The sequence below is a fragment of the Apium graveolens genome, chromosome 9 (assembly GCF_009905375.1).
Source record: "Apium graveolens cultivar Ventura chromosome 9, ASM990537v1, whole genome shotgun sequence".
In the NCBI taxonomy this organism is placed as follows: domain Eukaryota; kingdom Viridiplantae; phylum Streptophyta; class Magnoliopsida; order Apiales; family Apiaceae; genus Apium; species Apium graveolens.
In genome coordinates, this window is record NC_133655.1 from 15310987 (window position 1) to 15328075 (window position 17089).

Consider the following 17089-nt stretch of genomic DNA (forward strand, 5'->3'; position numbering starts at 1 on the left):
CCCCAACATGCACATAAGGAATTTTGTCGAGATCTGCAGCACTTTTAAGTATAATGGCGTGACTGATGAGGCTATCAAGTTGAGGCTTTTCCCATTCTCACTGAGGGATAAGGCTAAAGACTGGTTACATTCTGAACCAGCTAGGTCAATCACTACGTGGCAAGATCTTGCGCAAAAGTTTCTGGTGAAGTTTTATCCAATGGCAAAGACTGCTGCTATGAGGAGTGCTCTTACTCAGTTTGCGCAGCAACCTACAGAATCTATGTGCGAGGCTTGGGAACGCTACAAGGAAATGTTGAGAAAATGTCCACATCATGGAATGTCGGATTGGATGGTAATCACTGGTTTTTATAATGGTTTGGGGGCTCAATCTCGGCCCATGCTCGATGCAGCAGCTGGAGGCGCCTTATGGGCTAAAAGCTATACTGAGGCGTACAATCTTATTGAGACGATGGCTGCAAATGAGCATCAAAACCCAACTCAGAGGATGACATCAGGCAAGGTAGCAGGTATTCTGGAAGTTGATGCAGCCACCGCTATTGCAGCCCAGCTCCAAGCGCTATCAATGAAGGTTGATTCTTTGGCTACGTATGGAGTTAATCAAATAGCTATGGTTTGTGAGCTTTGTGCAGGTTCTCATGCTACGGATCAGTGTTCTCTTGTCAACAAATCTGTTCAGTATGTGAATAATTATCAGCGATAACAGCAGCCTGTGCCAGCGACCTATCATCCTAACAACAGAAATTATCCAAATTTCAGCTGGGGAAATAATCAGAATGCTATTCAGCCACCATATCAGCAAGGAGTGAGTAAACAGTTTAACCCACCTGGATTCCAGCAACCACAGCAGTATGCTACAAGACAATCATATCCTCAACAGGGAAGTGCAGCTGCACCTACTAGTGCTGATTTTGAGGAACTTAAGCTGTTGTGCAAGAGTCAGGCGGTTTCTATCAAGACCTTGGAAAATCAAATCGGTCAATTAGCCAATGCAGTGCTCAATCGTCAACCTGGCACTCTTCCCAGTGACACGGAAGTACCAGGCAGGAAGGAAGCTAAAGAGCAAGTCAAGGCTATTACCTTAAGGTCTGGAAAAGTAGCTGATGCTGAAAAGGCAAAAGAAGTCGAAGCTGAAGTTCGAGATGAAGAATCTAAGCAAAGGGAGAAAGCGGTGGAACCAAGGAAGACTACTGTTGAACACACTCTGCCTGAGGCTAATACAGGGGAGAAACAGCTCTATCCTCCACCACCTTTTCCTAAGAGATTGCAGCAACAAAAGCTGGATAGACAGTTCGGGAAGTTTCTGGAGGTGTTCAAGAAACTTCACATCAATCTACCTTTCGCTGAGGCTCTGGAACAAATGCCTAGTTATGCGAAGTTTATGAAGACTATTCTTTCAAGGAAGGTGAAACTGGATGACCTTGAAACCGTTGCTCTCACGGAAGAATGCAGCGCGGTTCTGCAACAAAAGTTACCACCAAAACTGAAAGATCCAGGAAGCTTCACCATTCCTTGCACCATTGGCAATCTAACTTTTGACAAGTGCTTTTGTGATTTGGGAGCAAGCATTAATCTGATGCCGTTGTCGATCTTTAAAAAGCTGGACCTACCTGATCCAAAACCCACATACATGTCGCTACAATTGGCGGACCGTTCCATTACTTACCCAAGGAGCATAGTTGAGGATGTGCTCGTCAAGGTGGATAAGCTCTTCTTTCCTGTTGATTTTGTTATTCTGGATTTTGAGGAAGATAAAAAGATTCCCATAATCTTGGGGAGGCCTTTCTTGGCAACTGGCCGTACCTTGATAGATGTGCAAAAAGGAGAACTTACTATACGGGTTCAAGATCAGGATGTGACCTTCAACGTATTCAAGGCAATGAAATTCCCTACAGAAGATGAGGAGTGCTTAAAAGTGGATGTGATTGATTCTGCGGTTACTTCGGAACTCGATCACATGCTAATGTCTGATGCATTGGAAAAGGCCTTAGTGGGGGAATTTGACATTGATGATGAAGATAGCAAGGAGCAATTACAATATCTGAACGCTTCTCCCTGGAAGCGAAAGCTAGATATACCATTTGAATCTCTTGGTACTTCTGACCTCAAGAACGCTGAAGGGAAGCTCAAACCATCAATAGAGGAAGCGCCTACCTTAGAGCTCAAACCATTACCTGAACACTTGAGGTATGCCTTTTTAGGTGATTCATCTACGTTACCTGTTATTATTTCAGCTGACCTTTCAGGTAGTGAGGAAGACAAGCTCTTAAGGATTTTGAGAGAATTCAAATCGGCTATAGGATGGACTATAGCAGACATCAAGGGGATAAGTCCCTCATATTGTATGCATAAAATTCTGTTAGAGGAAGGTAGTAAGCCAACTGTGGAACAGTAGCGAAGACTGAACCCAATCATGAAGGAGGTGGTGAAGAAAGAAATTCTGAAATGGCTAGATGCAGGCATCATTTATCCTATTTCTGACAGCTTGTGGGTGAGCCCTGTACAATGTGTTCCTAAGAAGGGAGGTATCACTGTGGTCGCAAATGAAAAGAATGAGCTCATCCCTACTCGAACAGTTACAGGATGGAGAGTATGCATGGATTATAGAAAATTGAACAAAGCCACAAGAAAGGATCACTTCCCTCTCCCATTCATTGATCAAATGCTTGACAGATTGGCGGGACATGAGTATTTTTATCTTCTGGATGGGTATTCCGGGTATAATCAGATTTGTATTGCACCAGAGGATCAGGAAAAGACTACCTTCACTTGTCCATTTGGCACATTTGCTTTTTGTAGAGTTTCGTTTGGGTTATGTGGCGCCCCGACCACCTTTCAGAGATGTATGATGGCTATATTCTCTGACATGATTGGAAATAATGTCGAAGTGTTCATGGATGACTTCTCCGTCTTTGGACACTCATATGATGAATGCTTGAATAATCTGCGCGCCGTACTCAAAAGATGCGTGGAAACTAATTTGGTGCTTAATTGGGAGAAATGTCATTTTATGGTGCGTGAAGGCATTATCCTTGGGCATAAGGTCTCTAGCAAAGGTCTGGAGGTGGACAAGGCCAATGTGGGAGTCATTGAAAATCTTCCCCCACCTAATTCAGTGAAAGGAATCCGTAGTTTTCTCGGTCATGCGAGTTTTTATCGGCGATTCATCAAGGACTTTTCAAAGATATCTAAGCCGTTGTGCAATTTACTTGAGAAAGATGTGCCTTTCAAATTTGATGATGAATGTTTGGCAGCATTCGAGACTCTCAAGGAGAGTTTGATCACGGCACCAGTTATTACAGCACCAGATTGGACAGAACCGTTTGAGATGATGTGTGATGCGAGTGACTATGCGGTAGGTGCAGTTCTGGGACAGCGCAAGAAAAATCTCTTCCATGTGGTCTACTATGCGAGTAAGACTTTAAATGGGGCCCAATTGAACTACACCACTACTGAGAAGGAGCTTTTGGCTATAGTCTTTGGCTTTGAGAAATTTCGATCTTATCTGCTTGGTACAAAAGTGACAGTATTCACTGATCATGCAGCTATTCGCTATCTGGTTTCTAAGAAGGATTCGAAGCCGAGACTCATTCGTTGGGTGCTTTTACTTCAGGAATTTGAGTTAGAGATCAAAGATAGAAAAGGTACCGAGAATCAAGTAGCTGACCATCTCTCTAGGTTGGAGAATCCCGATTCTACTTCACAAGATAGGACGTTAATCAATGAATCTTTTCCGGATGAGCAGTTGTTTGCAATTCAGGAGGAAGAACCATGGTTTGCAGATATTGTAAACTATCTTGTCAGCAATATAATGCCTCCCAATTTGACATCCGCGCAAAAGAAGAAGTTTCTGCATAAAGTGAAGTGGTATATGTGGGATGAACCATATTTGTTTAGACAGGGAGCTGACCAGATCATCAGAAGATGTATCCCGTTCTGTGAGACGGAGGGGATATTACGAGACTGCCATTCCACGGTTTATGGTGGACACTATGGAGGTGAGAAAACGGCAGCTCGTATTCTGCAAGCAGGTTTTTTCTGGCCCACCTTGTTCAAGGATGCTCATCAGTTTGTTTTAAGGTGTGATCGTTGCCAAAGAGTGGGAAATTTGTCAAGGAAGGATGAGATGCCATTAAATGTGATGCTTGAAGTCGAGGTCTTTGATGTATGGGGAATCGATTTCATGGGGCCTTTTATCTCATCTTGCAATAATCAGTACATTTTGCTGGCAGTCGATTATGTCTCAAAATGGGTCGAAGTTAAAGCTTTACCAACAAATGATGCAAAGGCAGTGCTAAATTTTCTTCATAAGCAAATTTTCACAAGGTTTGGAACACCTCGGGTAATCATAAGTGATGAAGGATCGCATTTTTGCAACCGTAAGTTCACTTCTATGATGCAGCATTATAATGTGAATCATCGAGTAGCTACTGCCTATCATCCGCAAACAAATGGTCAAGCGGAAGTGTCTAACAGAGAGATAAAGCGCATTCTAGAGAAGGTTGTTTGTCCATCAAGGAAGGATTGGTCTTTAAAGCTCGATGAAGCTGTTTGGGCTTACAGAACAGCATACAAAACTCCATTTGGGATGTCACCGTTTCAGTTGGTATATGGTAAGGGATGTCATCTACCGGCGGAGCTTGAGCATAAGGCCTACTGGACATTGAAGAAATTGAACCTGGATTTAGATGCAGCTGGTAAGAAAAGAATGCTTCAGCTTAATGAACTTGATGAATTTCGACTTCAAGCGTACGAGAATAACAAAATGTATAAGGAAAAGGTGAAAAGGTGGCACGATAGGAAGCTACATTCTAAGTTGTTTGTGCCAGGGCAACAAGTTCTGTTATTCAACTCTCGGCTCCGACTTTTTCCTGGGAAGTTGAAATCAAGGTGGTCTGGACCTTTATTGTCAAAACTGTGTTTCCACATGGAGCGGTGGAAATTTTTGAGAATGATTCGGACCAAGCATTCAAGGTTAACGGTCAGCGGTTGAAGCACTACTATGGGGACATGGCAAACCGAGAGGTGGTTAGTGCCATTTTGTTGACTACGTGAGAAAGGAACGGAACGTCAAGCTAATGACGAAAAAGAAGCGCTGCGTGGGAGGCAACCCATGAATTGTTGTTACAGGAACCCTTAGAAGTTAATAACCTATCCAAAAACACAAAAAAATCAGAAAACAGGGGCTGAAAAAAAAAATTTCCAGAGACCCTCTGCGCGCCCGCGCAGCTATGCTGAGCGGCCGCGCAGCTTGCTGCGCGCCCGCGCAGAAATGCTGAGCGGCCGCGCAGGGGTCGAGTTCCAGAAATTTTTTTACAGTTCAGAAAAAAAAAAAACAAAAACACAAAAACCCATTACAGCCCATAAACCCACGAATTCTTTTCCCATTACCCCATGATTTTATCCCTCAACCCCACTCCTAATCTAATTTAACCTACTCCACACCCTATATATACATACACCTATCCTACATATCTCCCACAACTTCCTACACTTAAACCCTCTCATAAACATCAAAAATCAGTTCTTACACACTTTTATTCACAAATCAATGGCACCCAAGAGAGCACGCACTATTGACAGCAGCAGCACAGTTCCTACTGCTGATTCATCAAGGGGTACTGCTGCGAGGCCTCGGTTAACTGACAGAGCCGCGGAGGAGGAGTACACTAGGCTGTTGGGGAAGCCGATTCTGAAGGAGAGGGGGTTTTTACCATCAGAGAGGGATGGTGAGTTGTTGCCCATGATTGCAGAGAAGGGGTGGATAGCTTTTTGTGAGTCACCCGAAGCAGTACCGATGAGTGTTGTTCGCGAGTTCTACGTGAACGCGAAGGCTGAAAAGAATGGGTTTTCTGTAGTTCGGGGGCTGACGGTTGATTATCATCCTGCGGCGATTCGCCGAGTGATTGGACAGCGAGAGAGGAAGCCCGAGGAGGAGAACTGGAATGAAAAGACTGCTGAGGATTTTGACTTGGATTTGATTTGTGCGACTCTCTGTCGACCGGGCACAGTTTGGAACCGCAGTCCAGCCAATAATGAGTATCGTCACTTTCCGGCGATCGCCATGAACAGGTATGCCCGTGCATGGAACACATTTATATGTGCTAATATTTTGCCTTCTTCACATGCACACGAGGTCACAGTTGAGAGAGCACAGTTGTTGTGGGGAATTCTGAATGAGGAATACTATGTGGACCTTGGTGAGTTTATCTACCAAGGAATTCTGAAGTTTTTGAGGGGAGCAAAGCATATGAACATCCCTTATGGATCCACGGTTACAAAGCTATGCCGTGCAGTAGGAGTGAACTGGCCGGCTCATGAGCAGTTGCAGTTGCCAGCAGCTCCTATAGATTCTGGCACTCTGAATGGGATGCAGGAGTGGACCGGTGGTGAGCCTGAGGAGCATGGGCTGGCTTATCGTCTTCCAGGAGGGCGTCCAGCACGAGGTGCTACTATGGCCAGGCCAGGGCGTGGTGAGGCTAGTTCTTCGAGAGCTCAGGAGGGTGCTGGGATGGGTGATGCCCAGTATAGGAGGCTTTCACGGCGGATGGATGCCATGTATGAGACGCAGAGCAGGTTTGCTCAGGAGCTCACCCTTGCGTTAGGGACTGCTTTTCGAGGCCTTGGAGCTGATATCCAGTGGCCAGTTTTTGGTGAGGACTCTGCATACCCGCCTCCTGATACTCCACCCACTGAGGGTGATGATGATGATGACTCCGAGTAGGTATACCCTGTGTTCCTTTCTACTACCTTCATTGGGGACAGTGAAGATTTTAAGTTTGGGGGTGGTAGTTAAGGAATATTTTGTGTGTGTCATATAGTTGCATATTCATGATAGTTAGTTCATATAGTTGCATAATTTTTGCCATATAGTTTTTTTTATATAGCTTTATTTGTTGTCATATCATATAGCTCATGCATATACCATGATCCCTTTTGCAATGATTTATCGACTGAATTGTGATATTGATGCGAGTGTAGTGATAGCATTAAAGTGATATTAAGTTGTGTAGGTTGATATGCATGCTAGAAGCACTTGTATTGTCACTAAGTCTTAGAGAATGCTGAAGGACTAGATTGTTGTTATGATCTGATTATTTTCGAGGATAATCTATTTATTATGCTTAGAATTTGATAATAGGTTCTTAGTGGTAAAGGCATGAAAAAGAAAAAAAATGGAGTAAAAATGGAATTTGTTGCTAGTTGTGGCTAGGCGTCAAATGGCTAGTAGACGGCTCGCATGTTATGCGAGTAGTCTAGGGTTGAGCAAGATGGAGCGAAACGCACTTGCTCAGAGTTAAAAAAAAAAAAAAAAAATTTTTGCGTAATTGTTCAAGAGTGGGCTCTTTGGTATTCGAGTTATTAAGTTCTTAGGGGACTTTGTGCCTAGTGACCTAAGGCTTTTAGAGTCTGGGATCCGCTAACCTAACGCTCGTTACATGGATACCATTGTATAAGTCTTTTGTGGACCTCACTCACTGCACGGTCAAATAAGCATTTGTGTTGTAAATAAAAAGCACGATTCCGTAGTAAGCTCTAAAGTTCTTGTAGTGTTGTATATCACTTTGTGCCTAGAATTTTTTTTCTTTGTATAATCGTAGGATTGCCTTGAGGAAAGTCTAGTCATAGTAATTGGTCTAGTTCCGAAGCATATCTGTTAAGCATTTGCACACACCACGTTTCTGGCGGTATGTCCGTTTGCATGAGTTTCTTGATCTTTAGTGTCTAACTGCATTCGTTGAGACGTGGCAATTTGGTTGGTTAATTGTAGTAAGGGGGATCGTTGCATTTTCATATAGATTGCATTCATGCATATTTTTATTTGTTTTTGAGTCTGTGACGCTTGAGGACAAGCATCGATTTAAGTTTGGGGGTGTGATAAGTGGCATTTTATACCACTTAGAACGTCTTAAAATGGCTTAAATTGGTGTCTTGAAATCAAGTATTTTGTGTATTTGATGTGTTTTTCTAGTGTTTATGCATTTCAGGGTATTAGTTGCATTTCGGAGGAGGAATCATCAAGAATAAGCCTTGGCATGTGTTCACCATTGCGAGAGGAAAAGAACGGGCAGATTACGGTGAAGAAACGGAGCAAACCTGGAAATTTTCCAGTAGGGTCCTGCGCGCCCGCGCAGCAATACTGAGCGGCCGCGCAGCAGCCTTGCGCGCCCGCGCAGAAATGCTGAGCGGCCGCGCAAGGTCGGGGAAAATAATATATTGTTTTAGACTTCTACTTCTGTTTGGCTTCCAACTTCTATGTAATCTGAGTTTTATGGGACTATTATATAAGTAGATTTGAGACGTTTTTCACAGAGTATTAAGAGAGGATTATGTTTTAGATTGTGTTTTGCAAGAAGCGAAGGAGATAAGGCAGAAGACCGATTTAGCACACAGCAACGAAGAGGAAGCATATATTCTTGTGATTCTTGTTTCGTTGTAACGTTGGATGCTAGTTTTCTTGCTTTGACTTATTTACTCTTGTGACGTACTCTATTTTAATATAATTAGTTTAGTTGTTATTTTCTTGTGTTCGTTTATCATGATTTCATATGAACCCATGATGGCGATAAGTTCTATTATGGGCTAATCGTGATCATGGGGTTGCAACGGATTTATTATGGAATTCTTTAGTTAATTGTTTAATACTTTAGTGTGTGATGATTGCATGATATCTAGTATTGGTTGTGCGTATTCGTCTTATGTGCGTCTCGAACATATAAGATAGGGTGTTAATCTCTTGTGAAGCGACAGTGGATCTTGAGATTTAGAACTTGCCATGCTAGCATAGGTTCATGTACGTTGTGCATGATTAGTGGGTAACTCTAACAGTTTTATTTGCCCAATGTAATCAAAAGGAATAACTTGTGCTTAAATCGTTGTGTTGTCAATTTCTGTAGACATATAGGAACTCAACATAATTGATGACTATTCAATTTCTATCTTAATTGTGGATGTTTGGTAGAATGGTATTAGTACAATGAAAGTTGGCTTTTATCAGTTTTGTGTTATTCGATTAATATCATCACTGTCACATGCTAAAGGTAATAACTATGGCTATAGAAGGAAGTAATAATGAAGTTGTGATCTCATGAGTGTTTTATTATTGATAAATTGCAGTGTTAGTTAAGTGGTTAATTAAGTAGTTAATTATAGTTAATATTTAATCAACAATTTTAAGTGTTATTATCTTAACATTGAGAAGTAATCATACATTGGTGAGTGAGTTAAATTAGATAATAACTTAGTCTGAGTCTCTGAGGGAACGAACTAGAAAGTATTCTATATTACTTGCGAACGCGTATACTTGCGTGAATATTAGTGCGTGATTTCGCCCTAACAAGGACGTCGTTGGTTTTAGCCTGGTCGGTTATGACTTTTGGTCGGGTTTAAGCCACATAACCGACCAACATAGTGGTCGGTTAAGTGCCTGGGCATTTTACTAAAATGTGGAGTCACTGTGTACACGTGGTAACACATGTGCACACATGTCGCCACGTCACTGAGTCATAACCGACCGCAGGTGGTCGGTTATGTCTATTTCTAAATGTTGACTGGAACTCATAACCGACCGTGGTCAAAGTGTGCACATCGGTCGGTTTTATTTCAGAAGCTAACTTAAACGTCATAACCGACCGTCCTAAAACCGACCACCCTCTAAAGAAGACGGTCGGTTTTGTCTATTTTTAAAATGTTGACTGGAACTCATAACCGACCGTGGTAAAAGTGTGCACATCGGTCGGTTTTATTTCAGAAGCTAACTTAAATGTCATAACCGACCGTCCTAAAACCGACCACCCTCTAAAGAAGACGGTTGGTTTTATGAAGAAGGTGGTCGGTTATGTCACCTGACGGTCGGTTTTCTGGGTTTTGTAATGGTCAAAAGTGGTCGGTTATGCCTATTGTCGGTCGGTTTTAAGGTCTGATTTTAAAAAAAAAATTGCAGGTTTTTCTGCAGCCCCTGGATACCAAACCAAATCAATACACAAATCCAATCCAATCACAACCAAACAACCAAAACAAATAACAATGATAATCATTAAACTATACTACTCAAAATCATTCGCAAAAACTAGTAAATTTTATAATTAAACCATAGTAATTAAATCCAACGCAAACATTCACAAACTCCGATAACCGGAGGATTAAACCGTATCATTACATCATTATAGTCTTAAAACCATCACAACGTATTATATTACATCCCATAACCATCAAATTACAATAGTCTTAAAACTGATCAATATAAACTAATCCGACAAATCAACATCGGACGATCCACCGCCATTACCGCCGCCATCACCTCCGTCATCACTGCCGCCATCACCGCCGCCATCATTAAAGTCCTCATCATCGGAGGTCTCATCCTCGGACGTGTAATCCTTATCGACTTCCATAGCACGTCGATTGTTTTCCTAGATACATAAGTTTAATTAAACTAGTTAAAAAGAAGAAACAAAATTTACATGTGAATGAAAACAATAAATAAACAAGAAGGTCAAAAATTATACCTCCGCAACACGAGCTTCCGTCTTTTGGACGATATCTTCAATCAAGGAGCCCACGATATGCATGATCTCGCCACCGATAAGGTTATTCCATTGCAACCTTTGGCTAGGATCGGAGGATGGATCCGAGGCCTCGAGAGCGGTACGTGCGAGTGTAGCTATTTCCGCATCGGAAAGTTGGCGAGCAAACCGATTTGGATTAGCACGGATCTCTGTAAGCACATTCCGCACGATGGCAAGATATACATTGTCGGGGATGGCTTCACGTTGTCTCGGAGCGGATGAGGATGAGCCGGCTTCATTCTGTGTGGAATCTCGGTACCGGGTAGCAAGTGTAGGCAAGAGATCGGTGGCCCAAGCATTGGGGAACCCCACCACATAATTCTTTTTCAGCTTTGTACCTTGGGGGACCTCCAACGCTTCCATCCACCAATCCCACGGCTCATCCTGATCACCCGTTTGTGTAACCTCCACGGGCATGCGCTCGAGAATGGCGGCATATCGTTCCTACAAGTTCATTTAAAACAATTAACGATGCATTTAAAATCAAATAAAAATACATATAAAATCACATATAAAAATGCATTTAAAATCACATAAAAATGCATATAAAATCACATATAAAAATGCATTTAAATTCACATAAATACATATAAAATCACATATTAACCCTCATTTAAAATCACATAAAAATGCATATTAAATCACATAAAAATGCATTTAAAATCACATTAAAATACATATAAAATCACATATTAAATATGCATATAAAATCACATTAAAATGCATTTAAAATCACATTAAAATACATATAAAATCACATATTAAATATGCATATAAAATCATATTAAAATGTATTTAAAATCACATTAAAATACATATAAAATCACATATTAAAGGTGCATTTAAAATCACATAAAAATGCATATAAAATCACATAAAATGCATTTAAAATCACATTAAATACATATAAAATCATATATTAAAGATATATTTAAAGTCACATAAAAATGTATATAAAATCACATGAAAATACATACTTTAATAAGACTAAGTCAAATTGACAACCCTAAGTAAGTTGTATTGTAATCTTAATTTGTATTTTGTACTGGTAACATTTAAAGTCTGTAAAAATATCAAAAGAGCAGACTGGAGTATTTTTCTATAAATAATATCAAGCCTAAGAATTCTATCTGGAAGAAGATCAAGAAAATCATGCCTCAGAAAAATTATGAAGAAGCTTGGAGTTGAATAAATATATTTTGGGAAAAATATTTTAAGTCAAGATCTCTACAAGTCACAAATTTAGTGTTATAGAGAAGTCTTTCGATAACTCCAAATGACTTATTGGGAAGTCTTGAAAGCTATTAGAGAACTCAGAGATATCGACAAGCCAAAAACACGTTCACCCCCCCCCCCTTGTGTGTAATTCATTACCTAACAAGTGGTATAAGAGCAAAATCTGGAAGTAAACAGATTCAAGATCTTGGAAGAATGAATACACAGAAAATCAGTAGCATCATTCCTACATTTGACAAAGCTAACTACACTCTTTGGAAAAAGAAAATGTTGCTGTTTATCAGGATGGCCAATCCACTCTATATTCAGATTCTAAAAAATGGGACCTTCACTCCTATGGTTAGAGTTAAAGAATCAACAGATGGTGATATGGTCATTCCAGCTCATTATGCTCCAAAAGACCCTTCTGAGTACACTGACCCTGAAAAAGAGAAAGTTCCCTAGATAGTGGCTTGCAACTGATATTGGCAGTGTCACTTGAAAATGGGACCTTCACTCCTATGGTTAGAGTTAAAGAATCAACAGATGGTGATATGGTCATTCCAGCTCATTATGCTCCAAAAGACCCTTCTGAGTACACTGACCCTGAAAAAGAGAAAGTTCCCTAGATAGTGGCTTGCTACTGATATTGATAGAGTCACTTGACAATGATGTACAACAACATTGTCAACTGTGACACTGCCAAGCAAATCTGGGAAAAGATTGAAATATTCTGTGAGGGAACTGAGGAAGTTAGATCTAATCAAAGAAGGATACTGATTTCACAATATGAAGGTTTCATGGCCAAGCCAAAAGAAAGTATCACTGATGTGTTTGAAAGGTTCAATAAGCTGATAAATGACTTGCAGCTCCATGACAAATACTATGATGCTGAAGAAGTGAACTTGAAGTTTTTGCTCACACTCCCTGATCATTTGGAACAGAAAATCTCAACAATCAGAAAAGGGAGAGATCTAAACAAAATAACACTGGAAGTTCTTCATGGAATCTTGAAAACTTATGAATTAGAAATGATTCAAAGAAAATCATTAAGAACTGGACAAGGGCATATTGTCGATGGTTCAAGTGCTCTAATTGTGAATGAGAGTTAGACCTCTAATGATGAGCCAAGATCTCAAACTCCAGTTGCCTCAACAAGTGAGCAAAGAATAAATGATTCACAAGAACAGGTCATTCTGGAACTGGAAGAAGCTGATATCTACACCTTGGATGAACTTGATGAGCTTGATCAGTCAATGGCCTATCTGGCAAGAAAGTTCTCTAACATTAGAGTAAAGAAGCCAAGATTCTTCAAGGGTAAAGATGAAGGGTTTTTAGCACATAAACGCAGCGAAAACGTAAATTAAAATCTTAAAAAAAACCGAAACCCTCAGTAGGATCCATACGAAAAATAATATTTAATTCGTACTTCAGTATGTTTACCTTAAGAAGCTTTACGTTAATGGAAAGATGGGGGTCTTTAATGGCGATCCAAAAATGATGAACGGAGATCCTTAGCAGCTGCTCCTCAAGTGTGAAGCACTCCACTGATATCCACCAAGAAAACGATGTGATGGAGGAGGAAGAGGTTGAGGCAAAAATAGGGTCTATAATAGTATATTTATAGGCAAAATTTTCAGCTGAAAATTTTCCCATAAAATATTATTATTATTAACCCTTTATTATTCTCACTAATAATTAAAACACCTTTTAATTATTAATCCTTTTTCTAAACTCTTTAGAAATAATTCTCTCACTTGATTTAATTTCCAAAAATTAAATTCTTAATTAATAATATTAAGAACCTTTTCTTAATTAATTTATAATCAATTAAATCTCATTTAATCAATTATTAAATTTTCCAATTAATTATTTATTTCATAAATAAATAATTATCAGCCATTATTAATTAATTCCTCCACTATTAAATCATTCTGTTTTATGGTGTGACCCTGTAGGTTCAATATTAAGCCGGTAGTAGAAATAAATAATAATAAAACTATTTTATCATTATTTATATAAATTCTCTAATTCATTAAATATGATTAATTAATTAATCATATTTATTCTACATCGTGAGGGATACTTCTCAGCATATCGCGACTATCCGGATAATACGAATTCACTACTTAGAATACCAAGAACCTATTCAGTGGGTAGTTACCGTACAATCAATTCCTTCTACCCTGCAATGTCACGATTAAATACAAGGCATGGAACTTGTGTCAAGCCTATCTTATTTAATCACTTGCTTTCCCATTCACTATGCTTAGTTCTATTTATTGTAAATTAGAAACTCCTTTCTAATTTCATTCACTCTGGCCAGAGATTCCTGAACTAACATAAGTGGATCAGCATTGAACATTCTCTTCCTTCACTGGAAGGGGTAGATCCTTTATTGATCATACACTAACTTCGTGTACAAATTCCTATACCCAGTAGAGCCCTTATAATTGTCCCTTGAGACTAAGAACTAAACCAAAGCATAGTTCAGTGTACACAAGATGACTCTGATGACCTCAAGTCTAAGGATACTTGTACAACTATCACTATGTGAACAACTGCTGACACATGAGTGAACTCCATCAGTTGTTCAGCTGTGTGAGTCATGTTCAGTGAACTTATTCTATAATAAGCACCTACATAATAACTATAGTGTCACCACACAAATGTCTATGAGAATAGACATCCTTCATAATGAAGCAAGCATAGTATGTACCGATCTTTGCAGATTATTAATTACCAGTTAGTAATCCTACGACCAGGAACTATTTAAGTTTAGAGTTATCATCTTTTAGGTCTCATTATTATGATCTCATCACAATCCATAAAAAGCTTTACTCTAAACTATGGTATATCTTATTTAAACATTTAAATAGATAGAGCCCGCAATAAAAACAAAACAAGTCTTTTATTAATATTAATGAAATCAAAACATATTACATAAAAGTTATTCCTAAATCCTCATACATGATTGGACTTAGGACATATCTCTTTCAAAAGGACAGTCTTTCAACAAAGACAGCAGCTAGAAGGAAAAAGGGAAGTACACATCTGATAGCAAAAAGGGTTACAAAACTGGATCTGTTGACAGATCAAAGATAAGGTTCTTCAACTGGGATGAACTAGGACATTTTGCTACAGAATGCAGGAAACCCAATAAAGCAAAGAAAGACAAAACTTATCTTGAACTTGAAGCAAAGTATGAAGCTCTTCTGAAGAAACAGCAAAACAAAGCTTATATTGGAGATGGAAGAAGTTGGGATGATTCTGATAATGATGAAGATGAGGAAGTTGGAAATTATGCTTTAATGGCCTTGGAGCAAGGAGAATCATCCTCATCAAAATCACAGGTATCAACTCTCACTACCATTGATTTAAATGTGAGTCAATATAAAAAAATTGTAAAAAAGATGAGCACATAAATATTTCACATACATACAAGTATGGTTGCTGCTAATGAAGAAGTTAGCAGACTGACAAAGATAAATGAGAAGCTTGAAAGTGAGAAACAAGAAGCTAAATTATTGTTGATGGAGCTTGAAACCGTAAGACAAGAAAATGCATATCTGAAGAACAAGCTCAAGTGTGCAAGTGAAATTGAGGCAGTGCTAAGGGAGAAACTGGAAAAGAATGAAGTTATATTGAAATCCTTTAAGAATGCATCTGAGTTAATTAGATAGTATCAGGAGAAAAATAAGCCATGTGCAAACATTGCTATTGGTCTTGACTATGATGCCTTGAACAACAAAAAGAAAGATATAAGTAACAAAAAAAAAGCAACAGAAAATGAAAATGTTCCAGCAATGCTGAAAAAGGTTGTCTCACTTATGTTCAAGGCATGTGAAGTTAATTTCAGTGAAGAAGAGTTGATTATCAAGCAAGAAATTGCTGATGAAGATAAAGAGAAGAAAAATACAGAAGCAACTCCATCTTCCAAAGCTGAAGAGAAGCTCATGGACAAACAAAGTTCCAAGACACATGTCAAAGAGACCAAGACTAAAGATGCAAGAAAGAAGAAGAAAAATAGAAATGGGAAAATTGGGATAAACAAAAGCAATAATTTTGCTTATGTTACAGATGCTCCAAGAAAGAAGTATGAAAAATGTGGCTCTATAAATTATCTAACTCACCTATGTAAAAAGGTTGTTAGCAAGCCAGCTGAAGGAGCCTACAAATACAATGAAGCAGATGCAAATGATCCCTACTCATTTTATAACAAGTTTGACTGTATCCCTTGCAACTTGAAAGTGATAAAAAGTTATCACAAACTAAGACTAGACCTCAAGGAAACAAAAATTGGGTCTATAGCAGATAGGGAAAATGCACAATAGTCATTGAATTCTATTTTATCTGAAACAACTCATTCTACTTCTGTTAAATCAGTTAACAAGAAGAAAGTACCCAACAATGTTTGAGTAGCTAAACACACTTAAAACTCATTCTGTGCAGGTCAAAGTGAAGAAGGTCATATGGATCATTGACAGTGGATGTTCCAGACATATGACAGGTGATAAGGCCCTGCTATCACAGTTTGAGGAGAAGGTTGGCCCTTTGGTGACCTTTGGAGATAACAACAAAGGATTCACAATGGGATATGGCAAGATTATTTCTGAAAATGTTGTCAATGATGATGTAGCACTGGTAGCTGGTCTTGAAGTAAATCTTCTCAGTGTTAGCCAATTTGCAGACAAAGGTTTTGAAGTCTTATTCAACAAAGAAGAATGCACTTTTATCACCAAGAAAACTGGTGAAGTTACTCTGAAAGGAGCAAAGAAAGGGAGCTTGTTTGTTGCAGACTTGGACTCAACAAATAAGGATAGAATTTGTTGCTTCTACACCAAGGCATCAGAAGAACAAATCAAGCGATGGCATAAGAAGTTGTCTCATTTGAATTTAAAGACAATTAACACCTTGGTAAAAAAGGAGTTAGTAAGAGACATGCCTAAATTGGAGTTTGCTCAAGTTGAAGTTTGTGAAGCTTGTCAGAAAGGAAAAATGAAAAGATCAAGTCGCAAGTTAAAAACTGTGAATTCTATAAGTGCACCATTGCAACTCATTCACATGGACGTGTTTCGACCAGTAAATATCTTATCAACTTCAAGAAACAAATATGCACTTATGATGGTGGATGATTTCTCAAGATATACTTGGTAGAGTTCATGCACTCTATGGATGAGACTCCACACATCATAATTGAGCACATCAAGAAGATAGAAAAATAGGCTGAAGATCACAATTGTGTAAAAAGATTAAAAAGTGACAATAGAACATAATTCAGAAATGCAACATTAATGAATTCTGCA

General features: G+C 39.1%; 1 non-coding gene across 1 annotated transcript; it reads right to left on the minus strand.

The window, feature by feature from the left end:
* Positions 1 to 214: 214 nt before the first annotated feature.
* LOC141687800 (small nucleolar RNA R71) lies at positions 215 to 321 on the minus strand. The gene has a single exon (XR_012561282.1). It is a non-coding gene; the product is annotated as a small nucleolar RNA R71 (small nucleolar RNA).
* Positions 322 to 17089: the final 16768 nt, after the last annotated feature.